The sequence below is a fragment of the Pinus tabuliformis genome, chromosome 7 (genome assembly GCF_031772625.1).
Source record: "Pinus tabuliformis cultivar Carrire ecotype Pingquan chromosome 7, CPIR1, whole genome shotgun sequence".
Lineage (NCBI taxonomy): Eukaryota > Viridiplantae > Streptophyta > Pinopsida > Pinales > Pinaceae > Pinus > Pinus tabuliformis.
Genome location: NC_142293.1, coordinates 1934076313 through 1934096534, shown reverse-complemented (window position 1 = coordinate 1934096534; position 20222 = coordinate 1934076313).

Genomic DNA, 20222 nt, shown 5'->3' with positions numbered 1-20222 from the left:
GTCTTTAGGCATTCAGGAAGGCGCAAGAGAGATGTCCTAACCATCAATGTCATAGGGCAATTGTCTGACTTGATGTTGGGGTAGGTAATTTGTCCAAAGTATCTGGACCCTGGAAGCCCAATAGTTGATGTTCACATCAATGGCATCATGATCCCACACACCCTAATTGATCTAGGAGCTGCCATTAATGTGATGACAAAGGACAAAATGCTCAAACTCAACCTCCAGGGCTCCTTGAGGAAGACCACGACCATGCTACAGTTAGTAGACTGCTCCACCGTGACCCCTAAGGGGATTGTGGAAGATGTGATGGTCTCCATTGATTCTTGGGAGTACCCTGCTGATTTCTTAGTTCTCCAGCCAAAGGAAAAGCTCACTGGGTATCCTCTCATTCTGGGAAGACCCTGGTTGGCTATTGTCGATGCCTACATCAGTTGTCGAGCTGGGAACATGACCATAAAGAACGGGCATATGTCCAAGCAGTTAATCCTATATCCTCCTGCCCAACCCTTGTTAGAACATGATCTACCTCTCTGGTTGGAGGAGGAAGATGAGGATGAAGTCTATTCTGCACTGCTTTGTGCATTAGGAATCGCCATGGGGGGAAAACAACAAGATGAGAATGATATGTTTGAAAATCTGATTCAGAATCCAACTCCTAGAGTATCACCATTAGAGGACATAGTAAGAGAAACCCAAAACAAACCCTCAACTGATCTCTGTGCAGCCGACCCCACCTCTCTCCGTGTTAAGAATATAGAGTTCGGCCCAAAAAGAACCTTGAAAATCAATCCATCCATATCCACTTCCTAGGAGAAGGAACTGTATAGCTCGCTGAGAAAACACCTAGATGCCTTTGCTTGGAGTTAATATAAGGGGATGAAGGGAGTGCACCCTTCAGTATGTACTCATCATATATACATCCAGGAGGATTGCAAGCTAGCCAGGAGGCCTCAAAGGAGGATGAATCCAACACTTAAAGATATTATTAAGGAAGAACTACAGAAATTGCTTGATGTAGGATCCATCTATCCCATCTCTAACAGTGAATGGGTCTCCCCTTTGGTGTTAGTGCCAAAGAAAAATGGTAAGTGGAGAATTTGTGTCGACTATTAGGAATTGAACAAAGCCACTAAAAAGGACCATTTTCCTTTACCTTTCATAGATAAAGTGTTAGACGGTCTGGCAAGGAAAACGTTTTCCTCTTTCCTAGATGGGTTTAGCGGGTACAATCAGATTCAAATAAGCCCAGAAGACTAAGATAAGACCGCTTTCACTTGACCTTGGGGTACCTTTGCATACTGGGTCCTTCCTTTTGGTTTGTGTAATGCTCCTGCAACTTTCCAAAGAGCGGTATTGAGTATATTCTCTGAGTTAGTTCATGATGCAGTAGAGATATACATGGATGACTTTACTCCTTATGGCTCTAACTTTCAGGAAGCCTTATCTAATCTAGGAAAAGTTCTAGATAAGTGTATTGATATGAACTTGTCCCTCAGTCCAGAAAAATGTGAACTTTTTATGACTGAAGGGACTGTGCTAGGTCATGCGATATCTCAACAAGGACTGCAGGTGGACCCCAACAAAATTGCCATCATCGAAGGGGTCCCACCTCCTCAAAAAGTGAGGGATGTCAGAAGTTTCCTAGGCTTAGCTGGGTATTCCAAAGATTCATTAAAGATTTCAGCAAGCTAGCCTCTCCTTTGTTTGGCCTCTTAGGTAAATATGTCGAGTTTATATGGTCAAAAAACTGTCAAGAAGCCCTAGATACCTTGAAGCGCAAGCTTGTGACTGCCCCAATTCTGAGAAGCCCAAACTGGGCCCTACCTTTCCACATTCACACAGATGCCTCGAACAAAGCAATAGGAGAAGCCTTGGGACAAATTGATGAAAAGTTGCCTTATGACATATACTTTATAAGCAAAAACTTATTAAAGGCCTAGTTAAACTATATGGTGACCGAGAAGGAACTCCTAGCTGTCGTGCATTCTTTGAACAAATTCAGACATTATATCACAGGCTATCAAACCTTTGTGCGCACTGATCATGCTGCAATTAGATATTTAATGAGCAAACCGGATTTAAATGCTTGCATTATTAGATGGTTGCTTTTACTGCAGCAGTTTGATTTAACCATTATTGATAAGCCTAGTAAAGAAAATGTTGTTGCTGACTTTTTGTCTAGAGTAAATTTGCCTGCAGGTGAAGAGGGAATGGTGGATGACCAGATGCCAGATGAACACCTATTTTCTATCTCATTACTTTCTCCATGGTTTGTTGATATAGCAAACTACTTGGTTTCAGCATAGTTTCCACCACACCTTTCCTCAAAAGAGAAGATCAAGATAGTAAGGAAAAGTGCCCCTTTCACCTAGATTGGGGGCAATCTCTTCAAACTTGACCCAGATCAGATCTTGAGAAGATGTGCCAGGGAGGAGGAAGTCCTTTACATCATCCTGACCTATCATGATGGGCCTTATGGAGGTCATTTTGCAGCAATAAGAACCGCCTTCAAGATACTGCAAGCAGGCTACTACTGGCCCACTCTTCATCAAGATGTGAGGAGATATACCAGCCAGTGTGATCGTCAGAGGATGGGGAAACCTACTCCAAAGGATGAGATGCGTATGCAACCTCAAGAGACCTTTGAGCCACTTGAGAAGTGGGGCATGGACTTTGTGGGGCTTATCAACCCTCCAAAGCAGAAAAAATACATCATTGTGTGCACTGATTACCTGACAAAGTGGGTAGAGACAAAATCAACCAAAGTAGTGACAGAGGAAAAAGTAGTTGAATTTTTGAGAGAAAACATATTCTACAAGTTTGGGTATCTAAGAGAATTGGTCACAGATCAAGGTAGTCAGTTTACTTCCAATCTGATTGAAGACCTGCTCACACATCATAGAATCAAGCACAGGACTTCAACCCCTTATCATCCACAAGCCAATGGGTAGGTGGAGGTCACTAACAAAGCACTAGAAGGGATCAAGACAAAGGTAGTGAGCAACAGAAGAAAAGACTGGGCAGAAAAATTAGTTGAGGCCACTTGGGCCTACAACACAAAATGGAAGACCACTACAGGATTCACACCCTATGAGATGGTCTCTGGGAAGAAGGCTTTGCTATTAATAGAATTTGAATTCAATAACCTGAGGATGGCAGCTCTGTTGGACCTAGACCTCAACCATGCATAGAAAGAAAGATTACTTCAGCTTAATGGATTGGATGAAGATAGAATGCAGGCCCTTCTCCATACAGAGTTAGTTCAACTTCAGAGAAAGATATGGCATCACAAAAATATCAAGGAGAATCAATTCCAAGAGGGATATTGGGCACTAATCTATGATTCAAGATACAAATATTTCAAGGGCAAGATGAGGACAATATGGCTGGGACCCTACACTGTGGAGAAATGCAATGACAATGGTTCAGTTTTGATCAGAACCATTGATGATGAAGCCATCCCCATGCTTGTCAATGGACATCGGTTGAATGTCTACAAGAAACCCCTCTCCAAGCGAGAGTTCATTGAAGATTTGAATAAGATAGTGATGGTAGTGGAGCATGTCTTAGCCTCCACTTCACCCACTCACTGAAGACAAAATAAATAAATAAATAAATAAGGACTCAAGTGAAAACCTCCATGAGGCGCTTGAGTCCCATCGTTGGGCTGACAATGTCTTCTAAGGCGACCTAGTGATGTCAGAAAAAAGAAGAGAGAAAAATAAGATCTCTAGGTGAAAACCTCCCTTGGAGGTGCCCAGGGTAGGCAATTAGGGTGAAAACCTCTGTGAGGCACCCTAGTTTTCAAAAAAAGAAAAAAAGAAAAAGAAAAAGAAAATTGAATTTTCAGTTGCATTGCAGGTTTGCAGGAGGACTACAGGAAGCAGCAGAAGGTGCCAAGGGAGCCCTGAAAATAACACCAGCACCTATCCTACCTTCCCACACCTTTCTCCATCATTCTTGGCATTTTTTTCACCTCACTGTGCTTCTTTTTCAAAAACTGTGTTTTCTACAGGAGGCTCCTGTAGGAATTATAGAGAGCCAAAAATGGATATAAAAGGTAGTTTGAGGGATAGGGAAGCTTCATAAAAAATCTATAAATCCTCCTGCAGTCTCCAAACCTCCTTGCCATCATTTCCAAGCCTGAATTACACCCCAAGCATCATTCTTCTTCCTTTCCAAGAAAAACACAGGAAAAAAAATTCTTCAGGAAAAGAAAAAAAACAAAAAAATAAGAAAGGGAGCAACACCCTCAACCTCACCTAAAGCCTACCTATTACCTCTCCATCTCTGGCATCATCCTCACAGCTCCAAGCATAGAGGGAAGCTAAAGTTTCAAGGGGAGAAGCAACTACAGGAGCTCCTATAGGAATTCCTGTAGCAGCTGATCCCATTCAAATCTAGCATTAGCAGCAAGAGGGTGCAAATATGAAGGTTGAAGAAGACACCTGAAGCTTAGATTCAGCTAGAGGAGAACCTGCACAAGGCACAAACACACATCAAGAAGCAGATAGCATGCAGTGAAAGAAATGAAGGCATATAGAAGAGAGAAGGAGAGCCACAACACCTCACAACAAATGCATTCGAATCCCATGTAAGTAACTAACCCGCTCTTTTGTTTGCATCTGTGTTATTAGAAGGCATGCAAAAACAATGAGGTGGTTGAGGTTGAACAAGGGAAAGGAGCCAGTTAACTTGGCCACCTTCATCTGATTGAGTCCACTCATCCAAAGATGCCACCCACACGTGCGCACAGTCAACTCAAGAAAGATGTCAAGGATATGTAGTGGAGCAAGTGTGATCTCTGATGCAATCATGAGGGATGATTATGAGGAAAGGGTCATGATGAAAAGCCAGGTGGGGACCAACAGTCTGAATATGGCCAACGTACACTTTTCCAGCTCACGCTCCATCATCGGAAATATCCATAAAAAGTAATAAATACTCTTCCCCGAGCACTCTCACCACCTTTTCCTTCATTCTCTCCTCGAAACTCTGCTCCAGAAAATCTCCACGTGCCCCCACAACCTTGTAACCATTTTTCTCCATTGATCTCTCCCATATTGCTGCTCTCGGCGTTCTCTACAAGATCACTTACAGGTTCTACAGGAGCACCTATAGGAATTCTACAGGAGGACACAACAATCTTCTATAGGAGGGCCAGTGAGTTGTTTTGAAGGGGGAAAACACGAGTTTGAGCACGATTCTCAGGCTGAGGAGGTAGGTTCCATGCATACCCCCATTGAATATCAAAATATGCAAGTAGTGGTTTAAATTCGAGGGTGAAATCAAGCCTTTAGGTGGAGGAAATACATAAAAAGTTTCTGCTTATTTCTTAAAAAAACACAGTCTCTCTATTTCTCTGTTTTTCTTCAAAAATTGTTGTCTCCTTCTCCACATTTGGTTTCCCAAAGAAGCATAAACAAAATTACAGGAGGTTTTATGAGGAAGGAGCCCACCAACTCCTCCAGGCTCCATGCACATCCCCAAGTAGTGGACATATTCACAAGAGAAAATTGGATGAACTTTTTTGAGAAATTCCGAGGGTTTGATGAGGAAATTGCTCAAGAATTTGCCCACTCTTTGGTCCCTCACACCAGAACACATGAAAATATCACCTTTAGAGGTATTTCCATGGAGATAACCCCTAAATTTATCAATAGGTTCACTACCCTTCCTGTTGGGCTACTTTGGAGTAAGGATGAGAAACCAATTGGCCATGCTGCCAAGAAAAAATTCTTTCAAAACAATGAAACCCCTATAGAGGATAAAAATGGCATTAGAATGGCTAGCATACCATATCCTTGGGATGAGGTTAGCTACCAAATAATCAAGTATATTTTCTGTGAGGGGAGGTACAACATTGTCTATGGTTACCACTTTAGAATGCTTCATGAATTAAGGTATGGCATGGAAACTCCAACCCCTCAGAAGCTCAGCATCCCCTACTTCCTCTTTTAGTCTCTCATTGACTCCAGCATTAAAGTTCAAGCAAGAAATTCAGAGCAACTAACTCACCATGGGTTAATCAAAATTGTAGTGAAAGAAGCCCTCCATACATTTACACTCCCTATAGCATGGGAAATCTTCTGAAACATGACAGCAAAGGATGACATAAAGACCCTAACCTATGATATCAATCCTACTGGTAGTGAGGAGGAAGAGAAGCAAGGGGGAGAAGGTGAAGCAACTGGTGACTTAGAAAAACAAGAAGGGAAGAAGGAAGAAACTAAGATAGAGGAGGAGAAAGCTGAAGAAACAGAGCAGGAGGAAATAGAGCAAACAGAGACATAAGGAGGAGAAAAAGAGGCAGAAAAGACAGAACGTGAAGAAGTGTCCCTTGAGACTCTAGAAAGAGAGACAGCAGCTGCTCTCACTACCCTTAGTACCCCCATCAAGCCAAAACAGAAGAGGAAAAGCCAGGCCTCCATGTATTTCACGGTTAGGAAGCGTACACGAATCAAAACAGGAAAACCCTAGCCTTCTTCAAAAGTGCCAATTATAATTGAGGATTCACCCTCTACCCAAGGAAAGGAATTCCCTTCTAAGACACCTATCACATATGAAAGGGGGACTCCTAGATCTCCTACATGGAAAGAAAAGGTAGAACTACAGGACCCAAAAAGAGTCCTACAAGAGACACAGACAGTTCTACAGGAGACACCGTCAAAACTACAGGAGACCCAAAAGCTTGAGAAAAGGGTAGAGGACAACCACAGGGAAAGGAGGAAGAGACAAAGCTACATGAACGTGATCCCCAGCCCAGTCTTGGTTCCTACTATAATCTTCTTGAAGGAGGAAGGATAATTCCACAAAAATTTGCAATTCCACTCTTCTTTGAATTAGAGAAAGAGAGAATAAGAACAAACATATGGATACAAATAGCCAAATCCAAGGTAGTTGAGGATATTGGCCATATGGAGAGCAAACTCAGAGAAATGGGCAGAGAGTTGAGTGCTATCAGACATAGAGAAGCAATTACAAGAAACCAACTTGAAACATAAAATGAATTGCTAAGAAGGTAGCTACAAGAGAAAGAGACCCAATTAGCATGCATTGCCAGCTGGTCCATGAAGGCATTGCAATGTAGAACACCAGAAAAATCCTATGGCCTATATCTCAAGGACCAATGGTTGCAATTTTAGATAAAGAATTTGGCAGAAAGAGGCACAATGCCTTTCCAATATTAGAGGCAGTTTATGGACCTGTGTGACCAATGCACATCAGAAGAGAAGGAAAAGATGGCAGAATTATACCTGCATAACATGGCCCCTCACAGACATGAATGTGTGGGACCCCAATGCTAGGCTAGGGGAGCTACAACTAATGGCCATGGCCTCATGGATGAACCATGAAGAGTTAATGGCAGCAGAAATAAGAAGGTTGATCATAAAGGAGCAGAATGAGCCATTAATGATTAGATCTGAGCCATCAGACCCCATGGCACTCATCAACACACATAACCTGCTTGCCAATAATCCTCATATTGCCCCTAGATATATAAGTGATTAGGTACAAGCCATAGCAGTCTTTGAGGATATGTAAAGGTTAATTGGGGATGATTGTGTGCATGCATGTATGAGGAGATGGAACACCTTACCACACAGTTTGCAGATCAGGGAATATCATTCCTCAATGAGGATGAAGGAGGCATTAAGGAGAGTGCCAATGTACAAGCGCTTCATGTAGAGGTTGAAGGTCAATTTGATTGGCCTCAAATTGAGTCCCCTACTGCTGCTAGGCATGTTGGAAAGTAGAAGAGAAGAAGAAGAGCAAGAGCAGTGGGAAGAGATAGACAAGAAGGTAGGATTCTGTTGGAAATAATACTGAGAGGGGGGGTGAATCAATATTATCAAATTCTTTTCAATATATCTTCATTATTTATACTTTGAATTATTCTTCAGATATTGATCATTACTTTGTATGTCAGTACCATAAAATAATGAGCATGAACAAGAAAAACAGATAGTCACACCAAGGAACACCAGATATAAGGTGGAAACCCAATGTGGGTGAAAACCACCTGCTGCAATATGTCTCCATCTTCTTTCAATTAGAAACTCCTTTTACAATGATTTTGTACTGGTGCAATCCTTTACCAGTACGCAGGCTGCAACCTGCAGAGAGCTACAACTCTCTCTTGTTTTTCCAGTCTCTCCTAGAAGGGAGCTACAACCCCCTACTTCTTTAACTTCTTTAAGGAACACGTTTCATTAATTTTCAGACTGGATCCAAGAACATCAAATAAACATCAAGTACATGTGAATCAACCAATCTCCTTATATAATCAATCCAATGAGCCACCCAAACTTCTCAGAATGTTGTAAACAAAAAACCAATACCAGCAACCTAAACCCAGAACACAACAACAAATAGAAAACAGGCAGCCAACAAATATTTCAAAACAGGTTCACAACTTCACCAATATAGGACTCCGGATACCCGCACTTCTCCTTCATTTGCGCTGCGTATACCCGCACTTCGCCTTCTTCTGTACTGCGTACCCTGCACTGTGCCTTCAGCTGCGCTACGTATGCCCGCACTGTGCCTTCTTCTGTACTGCGTACCCTGCACTGCGCCATCTTCTGTATTGCGTACTCCCGCACTCACGCTGTAGATTGCCTGCGAACCTCTGATTAGGGCCAAATTAACAGTCCTCCAATGTACCACAGACAGTCAGATCCACAGATCTGATCATGCGCCCGAGAGATCACGACTTAGCAATAGATTCGCCTTTAAATTTTACCTTGATTTAGATCTAGCTTTTAAAACCGATAACCCAAAATTCAGATCTTAAGATATTCAAATTTCAAAAGATATCTCAGCCAAGTGATCTCCTTCCCTATTTATAGTCAAGCCCTTATTCACACCATGGGACAAAACCATCAATAACCAATACAAGGGATCCAAACCGGGGTTCAATAAATTAGATCCTATACCACGGGCCAAAACCATAGGATCATGAACGACGGGCTAAATACCACGGGCCAAACATAAGAAAACCCCACGTGAGCGCGCTTCTCTGTCTTGAAGTGAGTGAACTGAGGGACCGCACCTTCTGAATGGATAACCTGTGGGAATGACCGCACTCCATGAACGACAAACCTGCGGGTCTGCACCTTTTGTACCATTCTCCTGTGAACCTTGTAATTTTCATCATTTTGAGAGCCTGAACAGAGCTTTGCCACTTGAGTGAGTTGCCATCAAGTACAACACCTGTATCATAGAGCCATACCAGAATCATAATGCCAACAATCTCCCCCTTTGGACTTGATGGCAACCTCAAAATTCTCAACGTCATTCTCCCCCTTTGACATCAAGGGCAAAGGGTTATGCTCCCCCTAAGAACATTCTCCCCTTAACTATAAACCAGATCTACAAAGGAAAGAAATTTCTTCAAGAAGAACCAGAATCCACCAAACACCATGACCATGAAAGAGATAGAGACATATTGCAGTAATATTCAGATCAGCATCCATGACCTCCTTTTGTACTTCCTCCATAATGCCAACAATGCATTATATGCTCCCCTTGAACCTGTGCCATTCCATCTTCGACCAATCTACAATCCATATGAACCTTGCGTATAACCAACATTCTCTTGAAATAGAAGAGATTCAACAACAAGATGATGCATCAACAACCCCTAGCTTTTGCCTGAGATATTCAAAGGTCTCCTTGGGCAATGGTTTGGTGAGTATATCAGCAACTTGTTCCTTAGAAGGAACATACTCCAACTTGACCTTTTGTTCAAGCACTTGTTCCTGGAGAAAGTGATACTTGATTGGTATGTGCTTGGTCTTTGAATGCATGACTGGGTTCTTTGAAATGTTGATTGCACTTGTATTATCACATAAGATGGAGATAGGTGGTGTACAAGTGATTTGAAAATCCTGCAAGGTCTGCATCATCCAGAGGAGTTGAGTGCAGCAAGATGCATCAGCCACATATTCCGCTTCAGTTGTAGACAAAGCAATCAAACTCTGTTTCTTGCTGAACCAAGATACTAATCTAGAACCCATAAAGAATGCACCGCCACTTTTGCTCTTCCTGTCATCCATGCTTCCGGCCCAATCTGCATTTGTATAGGCATGAAGTGTGAGATCTATATCTCTAGGATACCATAAGCCATAGTTTTGAGTCCCTTGAAGGTATTTGAAAATTCTCTTCACTGCCTAAAGATGAGTTTCCTTTGGATTTTCCTGAAATCTTCCAACTATTCCCACTGCATGCATGATGTCTGGTCGGGTACCTATCAAATAAAGTGGACTCCCAATCATAGATCTGTAGGTTGGTTGATGCATTGCTGCTGATTCATCATTTGCACTGAGGCTACATCCTGTGACCATGGGTGTACATACTGGTTTTGCATCTTCCATGCCATATTTGTTCAAAATCTGCTTGAGATACTTGGTTTGAGACAAGAAGATCCCACCTTCATTTTGTTGGATTTGTAATCCAAGAAAATATGTCAATTCTCCAAGCAAAGACATTTCAAATTCTTTCTGCATCACCAAGGCAAAGCTTTGACTCATAGCTTCTTCATTGCTGCCAAAGATAATCTCATATACATACACAACAAGTATTAGCAATTTGTCATTTTCAATTTTTATATAAAGATTGCTATTTGCTGATCCTTTTGAAAAACCTTGTTGATGAAGATATTTGTCCAAACGATAGTACCAAGCCCTTGGAGCTTGTTTGAGACCATAGAGGGCCTTTTTCAGTCTGCATACAAGATTTGGATCATTTCCAAGAATGAACCCATCTGGCTGCTCAATGTATACTTCTTCTTCTAAGTCTCCATTCTGAAAGGTTGATTTCACGTCCATTTGAAATACTTTGAACTTTTGAAAGCTTGAGAGAGCAAGGAACATTCGGATGGCCTCAAGTCCTGCAACAAGAGAAAAAGTTTCTTCAAAATCTATTCCTTCTTGCTGGGCATACCCTTTACAAACAAGTCTGGCCTTGTTTCTAATTACTTCCCCATTTTTATTCAACTTATTCTTGAAGATCCATTTTGTCCCTATAACATTCTTATCCTTTGGTCTAGGAACCAACTCCCAAGTGTTATTCTTTTTGATCTGCTCAAGTTCTTCATCCATTGCTTTGACCCAACATTCATCTTTGCATACCTCTCTTACATTTTGTGGTTCAGTGGAGGAGAGTAATGCCAAATAGCTTGAAGCTTCTGCAATTGTTCTTCTTGTTTGTACACCTGCTTCTTTCTGCCCCAAAATCTGAGATTCTGGATGATTCTTCTGAACGTACCTGGATGGAGTCTTCTCTTCTATCCTTATTTGTTCCTCTGATGCTTCTTGAGGTTCTTCTTCTTCATCATTCTGTCTTTGAGGTTAGTCTTCATCTTCTTCGATATTTTCATGATTTGCTTGCCTAGGAATGTATCCTTTTTCATCAACCACTACATCAATGCTGTCAACAATTCTTTGAAGTCTTTTATTGTAGCACTTATATGCTTTGTTGTGTGGAGAATAACCAAGAAGAATGCCTTCATCTGCTCTAGGTTCAAGTTTGCCAAGTTGCTCATCAGTATTCTTAATATAGCATTTGCTCCCAAAAATTTTGAAATGCTTTACCGAAGGAGTCTCACCATACCAGAGCTCATGAGGAGTTTGAGTGCTGTTTACTCGGACATTTGTTTTGTTGAGAATAACAACCGCAGCATATACAGCTTCACCCCAGAAAGTTGCGGGAGTTCCAGACTCATCAAGCATAGCATGAGCCATTTGTTGGACTGTTCTGTTCATCCTTTCCACCACTCCATTTTTCTGAGGAGTTCTAGCTGTAGAGAATTCTCTTCTTATACCATGTTCTTCACAGAAATCGAAAAATTCATTTGAGGTAAACTCCCCACCTCTGTCGGACCTGAGGCACTTAATTTTGTAACCTGATTCATTTTCAACCAAGGCTTTGAAGGATTTGAATTTTTCGAATGCTTCGTCTTTGTGCTTCAAAAGTCCTAACCAAACAAACCTGGAGAAATCGTCAATGAATAATATCAAGTATTCTTCTCCTCGAGGTGACCTTGTCCTGAAAGGACCACATACATCTGTATGGACTAGTTCAAGAGGCCTACTGGCTGATCCTTCCTTCTCAGGGAAGTTGGTTCTGGTTTGCTTACCAAACTGACATGATTTTCATATGGTGTTGTCTGGAATTTTGATATCTGGAAGACCACGAACTGCCTGATATTTGCATGCCTTCCTTATTTGTGAAAAGCTTAGATGCCCCAACCTCCGGTGCCATAACCAATGTTCATCATCCTTGCTCAAATAGCATTGTTGTTGTCCTTCTTCAAATATGTATAGATTATTTGGAGTTCTTCTGCCTTTGATCACTGTTTTCCCTGTATCAAGATCACGAACACTACACCCATTTGATCGAAATATTACATCGGTTCCTTGATCGCACATCTGACTGACACTTAATAGATTATGCTTCAAGCCATCAACATACAAAACATTTCCAGCTTTGACCTTTTCTTTCAACTGAGCAGTGCCTTTTCCTTTTATAGCTGCAAGAGTATCATTTCCAAAAGAAACTTTCTTTCCCTTTTCTAAAGCAGAATATGACTCAAGTTTTTCTTTATCACCTGTCATATGCTTTGAACATCCACTGTCGATGTACCATAAATTTTCCTGTCCCTCTTCATAAAAGGCTATCCCACATCTTTTTGTTTGAGGTTCCTTTATTCTCCATGTTCTGGTGCTTGAGGCTTGTTCCTTTGTCTGCTAAAACCTGCTCCTGCATTCAGAATCTTCATGACCGAAGTTATTGCAAATAGAACATTCAATTTCATTTTCAATAGCCGAAAAGTTGTTATAGGTCCTTTTTGTAATCCCAGTCATACTTCTTTGTTTTTGAGCTTCTCTAGTCATGATTGTTTTATATGCAACACATTGAGCTGCTTTGTGACCAAAGTTATGGCAAGAGAAACATTGTGCATTGAAAAAACTTCTGCGGTTATCAAATCTACCGGCAAAATGATTGTAATTTCTATTGTCATCCATTCTTGAAGCAAATTGAGAAGATTTTACCTGTGGCTGGTTGTAGCTTTTGTTCACCCTTATGATGGATTGCCCCTGGTTTACCTGATAGTCTTTGTTTGTTCTTGATGTAATTCGTCCCTGCTTTACCTGGTGATCTCCATTGTGCTTTTGCTCATTCCTTCTTGCAGCATCAAGATAACTCTTTGAGGTGGATGCTTGAGATGTTTCTCCATTATACTCCAGACCTATCTTGTTTAGCGGAGAACGCTGTACATTGATGATCTCATCTAGAGTTTCAGATCCTTTGAAAAACTTAAGATTAATAGCCTTTGTTTTCTCAATTTCTTTTCTAAGGCCAACAATTTCACATTCTAACTTTTCAAGAAATTTTTCTTTTTCATCAATTTGAAATTGTAGAGTATCAATAATCACATTCTTTTCTTCTATACATGTCTTGAGTCTAGAAATCTCTTCATAAAAGCTATCCACATCTATAGCATCCATGTAATCATCATCTTCAAAGGCCATTAAAAGTTTATAGTCATTACCTCGTTCATCTTCATCACTATTTTATAGACCATCACTGTCTTCATGAGTGTAGTAGCTTTTCTTATTTTCATTTTGTTTCTTGTTCCATCTAACAGGTTCCTTTCCCTTGTCGATCTTATCCTTATGAGGACATTTGGCAGCATAGTGACCTACTCTTCCACAAGAAAAGCATTTGAAGGGCAACTTACCTCTGAACCGTCCATCACCCCGTTGAAGATTTCTGACAAAATTTGATTCTTCTTCTTCTTCTGACCCATGTCCTGATTCATAGTACTCTCCTTTGCCTGAAGCCTTGAAGGCAGCTTCTCTCCTGTTAGATGGACCTCCTTTCCTCATTTCATAAGCAGTTAGAATTCCATGCAGTTGTGACATTTTAAGATGTTGTAGATTCTCCTTTTCTTCTATAGCAGAAACTTTAGATTCAAATCTAGGTGACAAAGATCTTAGAACTTTTTCAACCACAACAACCTCTTTTATTTCTTCACCCAAATTTTTCATATAATTAAAAATCTCATCCACACGAAGAAAATAGTTAGCCACACTTTCATCATTATACATCTTGAGATTTTCATACTGAATCCTGAGGGTTTGAAGTTTTGCACGTTTTACCTGATCATCTCCTTCATAGCTCAGAACAATCTTGTCCCATATTTCTTTTGCGGATTTATACTGCATAACTTTCACAAATTCTGATTGATATATACATCCTAGAAGAGTATTGACCGCCTTTGCATTTGTTTCATATTTCTTCTTCTCAGCTGGATCTGTAGGAGTAGCTGATGGAAAAGTATACCCTGTTTCTATGATGTCCCAGACTTCTATACCCAAAGATTGAAGATAGGCAGTAACTCTTACCTTCCAATATACGAAGTTTGTCCCATCAAAAATCGGTGGCCTGATTGATGCTTCCCTCTCGTAGTTGCTCATGATGATAGATCTTCCTTCAAGCGATCAAGCTCCTTCAGAAGGACCTGCTCTGATACCAATTGTTGGAAATAATACTGAGAGGGGGGGTGAATCAGTATTATCAAATTCTTTTCAATATATCTTCCTTATTTATACTTTGAATTATTCTTCAGATATTGATCGTTACTTTGTATGTCAGTACCATAAAATAATGAGCATGAACAAGAAAAACAGATAGTCACACCAAGGAACACCAGATATAAGGTGGAAACCCAATGTGGGTGAAAACCACCTGCTGCAATATGTCTCTATCTTCTTTCAATTAGAAACTCCTTTTACAATGATTTTGTACTGGTGCAGTCCTTTACCAGTACGCAGGCTGCAACCTGCAGAGAGCTACAACTCTCTCTCGTTTTCCAGTCTCTCCTGGAAGGGAGCTACAACCCCCTACTTCTTTAACTTCTTTAAGGACCACGTTTCATTAATTTTCAGACTGGATCCAAGAACATCAAATAAACATCAAGTACATGTGAATCAACCAATCTCCTTATACAATCAATCCAATGAGCCACCCAAACTTCTCAGAATGCTGTAAACAGAAAACCAATACCAGCAACCTAAACCCAGAAAACAACAACAAATAGAAAACAGGCAGCCAAAAAATATTTCAAAACAAGTTCGCAACTTCACCAATATAAACCTGCGGATACCCGCACTTCTCCTTCATCTGCGCTGCGTATACCCGCACTTCGCCTTCTTCTGTACTGCGTACCCCGCACTGTGCCTTCAGCTGCGCTACGTGTGCCCGCACTATGCCTTCTATTGTACTGCGTACCCCGCACTGCGCCTTCAACAGCGCTGCGTATATCCGCACTGTGCTGTCTTCTGTACTGCGTACCCCCGCACTCACACTGTAGATCGCCTGCGAACCTCTGATTAGGGCCAAATTAACAGTCCTCCAATGTACCACAGACAGTCAGATCCACAGATCTGATCATGCACCCGAGAGATCACGACTTAGCAATAGATTCGCCTTTAAATTTTACCTTGATTTAGATCTAGATTTTAAAACCGATAACCCAAAATTCAGATCTTAAGATATTCAAATTTCAAAAGATATCTCAGCCAAGTGATCTCCTTCCTATTTATAGTCAAACCCTTATTCACACCATGGGACAAAACCATCAATAACCAATACAAGGGATCCAAACCGGGGTTCAATAAATTAGATCCTATACCACGGGCCAAAACCATAGGATCATGAACGACGGGCTAAATACCACGGGCCAAACATAAGAAAACCCCACATGAGCGCGCTTCTCTGTCTTGAAGTGAGTGAACTAAGGGACCGCACCTTCTGAACGGATAACCTGCGGGTATGACCGCACTCCATGAACGACGAACCTGCGGGTCCGCACCTTTTGTACCATTCTCTTGTGAACCTTGTAATTTTCATCATTTTGAGAGCCTGAACATAGCTTTGCCACTTGAGTGAGTTGCCATCAAGTACAACACCTGTATCATAGAGCCATACCAGAATCATAATGCCAACAGATTCTATGACAAGGAAGAGGAGACCACATCAAAAGCATGGGATGTTAGGGAGGCCACCAGGGCCATAGAAAATGAAGAGATGGACTAAGTTGCTCAGAGGATGAGAAACACTTTCAGTAGGGGATGATGATGAGCCTTATAAATGGGTAATTATATGGGCTCATTTTACCTCCTAACCTAGTCAAATAAACCATTCTCTTAGCTTATTACATGATTTTTTGATTATATATGCTTATAGAGTGAGTTGAGTTAGTTATGATGCCATGTGGTCTAACATGTGTTTAATGTAGATTATTGATGAATTTTGGGGTCAAAGTCAAAGATCTAGTGGACAAATGGAAGCAATAACTCGAAATGGAAAAAGGATAGGACTTATAGGAGGGAATTCCCCCTCATTTATTACTCCTCACCTCTAATTCCCCTTCATTCAGCTCGGAGTACAAGCAGCCAAGTCATGCACTAGAAGGCGGTCGAGCAAGTGGAGGATGACTGATGATTATCTCGAGTTTTGGGAACCAAGCCTCCCGATTTTGTGGAAGCTGTTGGTAGCTTCAATTGTATAAGTAGAGAGGCCTAGGGCCTCACTAGGTTAGGATTCTTTTCGAATTTTTGTTGGATTTTTGTTGTACTTTTGCTTATGTAAACTCTGCTCAACTTCAAGCTTATTATTTGACAGTTTCATGTATTCTTGTTATTGATTTGGAAATAAAGATGGAATCCTTTTTGAGTTAGCACTAAGTTATCTTAGAGGGCTGAAGCTCTTGGGTTAGGGCCCAATCCAAGCAGCCAAGATCCTCTTTACTTGTATTTGTATGTTTTATTTCAATTTGTAGATTAGGTTGTTGTTAGATGAATTTCTCTTATGGTCAAGAATAGGTTGCTTTTGATGATTCAATACTTTGCTTCCATTTGTGCTTTCTATGGCTAGTTAAGCAGTGGTAAAGAAAAGATTCAAAAGGCTAGCAATAGTGCCTTGGCCTATCTTCCTTCCTTTGCGACCATGATTTGAGGCAAAGACCCTCTTGATGCCCCAAAAACACAGATTTTCCTCATTCATAGGACTTCTAGTGTTTGCAGCTTTTTAGTGGTTAATACTCTAGTTTTTCTTTGCTTCAAAACTTCTTCATCATGCTCACTTCTTGGTTTACAATAGTCTTCTTTCATGCTTTCCTTTCTTGCAACAGTTATCAACATTTCCTTCCATAGATCATAGTTTAGACTAGTTTGATGCAAAACTCCATTTTTCTAGATGCACTTATTTCATTGCTTGCTTAATCTCATTGGTTGACTGTCAGTTGTCTATGCAGTAGATATATTCTAACAATAGGTTAGCTTATTAGCCACCCCATCCTCCATCTGATCCATGCCCTGCAGGTCGCCCAAGTCACCCCTCAATTCTGCCTTAGTTTCTATCATTTTCCATAGAATTTCTTCCTCTCTCCTTGAGCAAATCCAATCATCTTTCTCTCTCTTGATGATTCTTGGTAGACCCCAGGTGCCCTAAAACCTCATTCCAACTCTCATCCACCTTTTCCACCTACTCTCACACCCTCAAAATATCCAAAATTGCTCTCGGCCTCCTCATGTAGGCCTCCTGTAGAACATTGTTTTTCCTCCTGTAGATTTCCTATGTCCTCTTGTAGATTTTCCTTTAGGATTTCTTTTGAAGTCTGAGTGTGGGAAAAACCTCCCAAAGGCCACCTTAGACCTCCTAGGACCCATCCACACCATCCTACATCCTCTCAAGTCCCAAAACCACACTCCAAAACCACCTATTCGCTACCACATTCACAAACAAATAAATTACATGCATGTCAAATTCACATAAAAATACGTAAAAATCCAAAAAGATGTTTTTTTGCTCATTTACTTCCAGAAATATCTTAGTCAGATGTTGTTTACTTCTTTGAATAGATAATGGAATTATTTTCATGGTTTTCATAGTGCTTTCTACAAAAGTAGGATTAGTTGGTTAACTAGGATTTACTTGGTTTGCTTTACATTTTAGACTTTTTCCTTTCTGCAGTTAGAGTAGTATCTGTAGAGTAGTCTTTCTCTCCTTTAATCACATATAGATATTCTTCTGGAATCCATAGAAGTTGGCTTGAGCTCCTAGTGATCTTGAACCGGCTGACCAAGTGACAACCCGCAATAAGAACTAGTACTTGTGCATACAGTACCGTCGCTTCCAAGTTTGTTACGAACTACCGAGAGCCCAGGAGTTGCAACATTATTGCTGCAATACTGGTGCTCACCAGTTTCCATGTCTGTTTCCATTGTGCCTATCATCATAGTGAACCGATGACCCTTTCCTATGTTTTCAGCGAACATAGTCTCTTCTTCAAGCTTGCCTTTAATCTCTTGTGGTTTATCTTCTCCAAGAGCTATCCTTGTCTCATCATCTGCATTATCATTCTCCTTTATGACAACTTCTATTCACTCATCCATAAAATTTTCCTTCTGTATGCAGTCAAATTCTTCTTCTTCTAAGAAGTTTTATTTGTCACCTTTTATTTCTAGATCTTCATCTACTCTGAAGATATCTTCAAAAGGCTTCTTTTCTTCTGCAATATCTGCCATCATACACAAACTATTAGTTTTAAAAATATAAGACTTTGTGGTATCACTTGATGGTTCAGCCATCATATCTCCTTGCTATTCTAAATCCTTCATATGATTAAGAAATTCTTCGATGGTCTTCTCTTCAATCTCTTCAAGCCCTTCACTTGGTTGCTTGATATCTTTCTCCAATTGCATATGAGACCTATCTATCTCATCTTCTTCCAAAACAAAATTTGGATTCTACTTGTCTTCTTCCTCTTTTATGACAATATCAGCAAATTGTCCTTCTTTACATGTTCCACCTGCAAACATACACAAATTGTCAGATTTAAAACCATGTGACCCTTTGGCCTCACTTGAAGTTTTTGTCTTCAAGTATTCATCTTCACTTTCTCCTAGAATTTCTCCCTATTTTGGTTCACAAATGGACTCTTCCATTTCCAACTCAGCTTCCTTGAGTTTTCCCCTCAACCACTTTACTTAATTTTGTTGTAGCCTTCTTTGTATCTCATGCCACTTCACTAGCTTCTTCCTCAAGACCCAACCTAGTCTCTAGCTTTCCTCTAGTATCCTCCTTACTGCACCAAGTTGTTCTTTTAACTCTTTAATCTCCTTATCAGTTTCCTCTTGACTCATCGTCTTGCCATTTGCTTTGGCATCCTCTTTCTTCATCTTTCTTCTATTGTGGCTTCTCTCTGAACCTCTGCTATTACTATCAGTAGTCATATTCTTCTCCTCTTTCTTCATGATCTCCTCACTCATTTACAATAAGCATTTGCAATAGCTAGTCCTCCTTGCTATAATGTTACCTCACTAAGCTCTCCTCACTCAGTCTTTTGGTAAGCACGGTCCTCTACCTGGAACCTCCTCTTGAGCAACACTTTTGCTCCTTTTAAGCTTTTGCAATTCCTCACTCGCTCTTGAGAACACTTCAGCTATCCTTTCTGTCCAATCTCTTGTTGGATTCTTCAGGTTCACTGCCACTTCTCCTTTAGAGTGTTTTCCTTACTCTGTTTGCAAGAACACATCTGGTTCTCCTCTCATAGTTTCTCTTGCTGTCACTTGTGCATTATTATAAAAACACACATTCTCAATTTAAAATAGAACATATTACCTCACTTTCAAGATATCAACATGATCTTGTTTCACTATTCCACCTGTACTTTGAATGGATTTCCTCTATCTCTTGCATCTGCAAGTTATGCTATACATCACCTCTGTGTGCCTTCCTTCTGACAGATTAGAATCTGATCCTTCCTTTCCTGCATATACAACTTAACACATAACTCTGCTTTTAATTCTTTCACATAGAATTTCTCTATTCTGTTTAACCCCAACGATTTTTGTTACAATTCTGCTCTGATACCAAATTGAAGTAGGGTTACCCCCACCTATACCCACAGTATGAATTAAAATGCATAAACACATCTGTCTTGGGTATTTAACTCACAAAGGAGTCAAATCTTCTTGCACAAATGGTTAAGGCCCTCTTTTACAGTTCCTTTATATCGAAACTCAATCACCCTGCTTAAAACCTCCTATCAGGACTTTGAACCTCTTTACAACCTTTCTAAACCCTTCGTTAACCCTTAAATCCACATATATAACATTTACCTTCCTTAACTTTGGTTTCATATG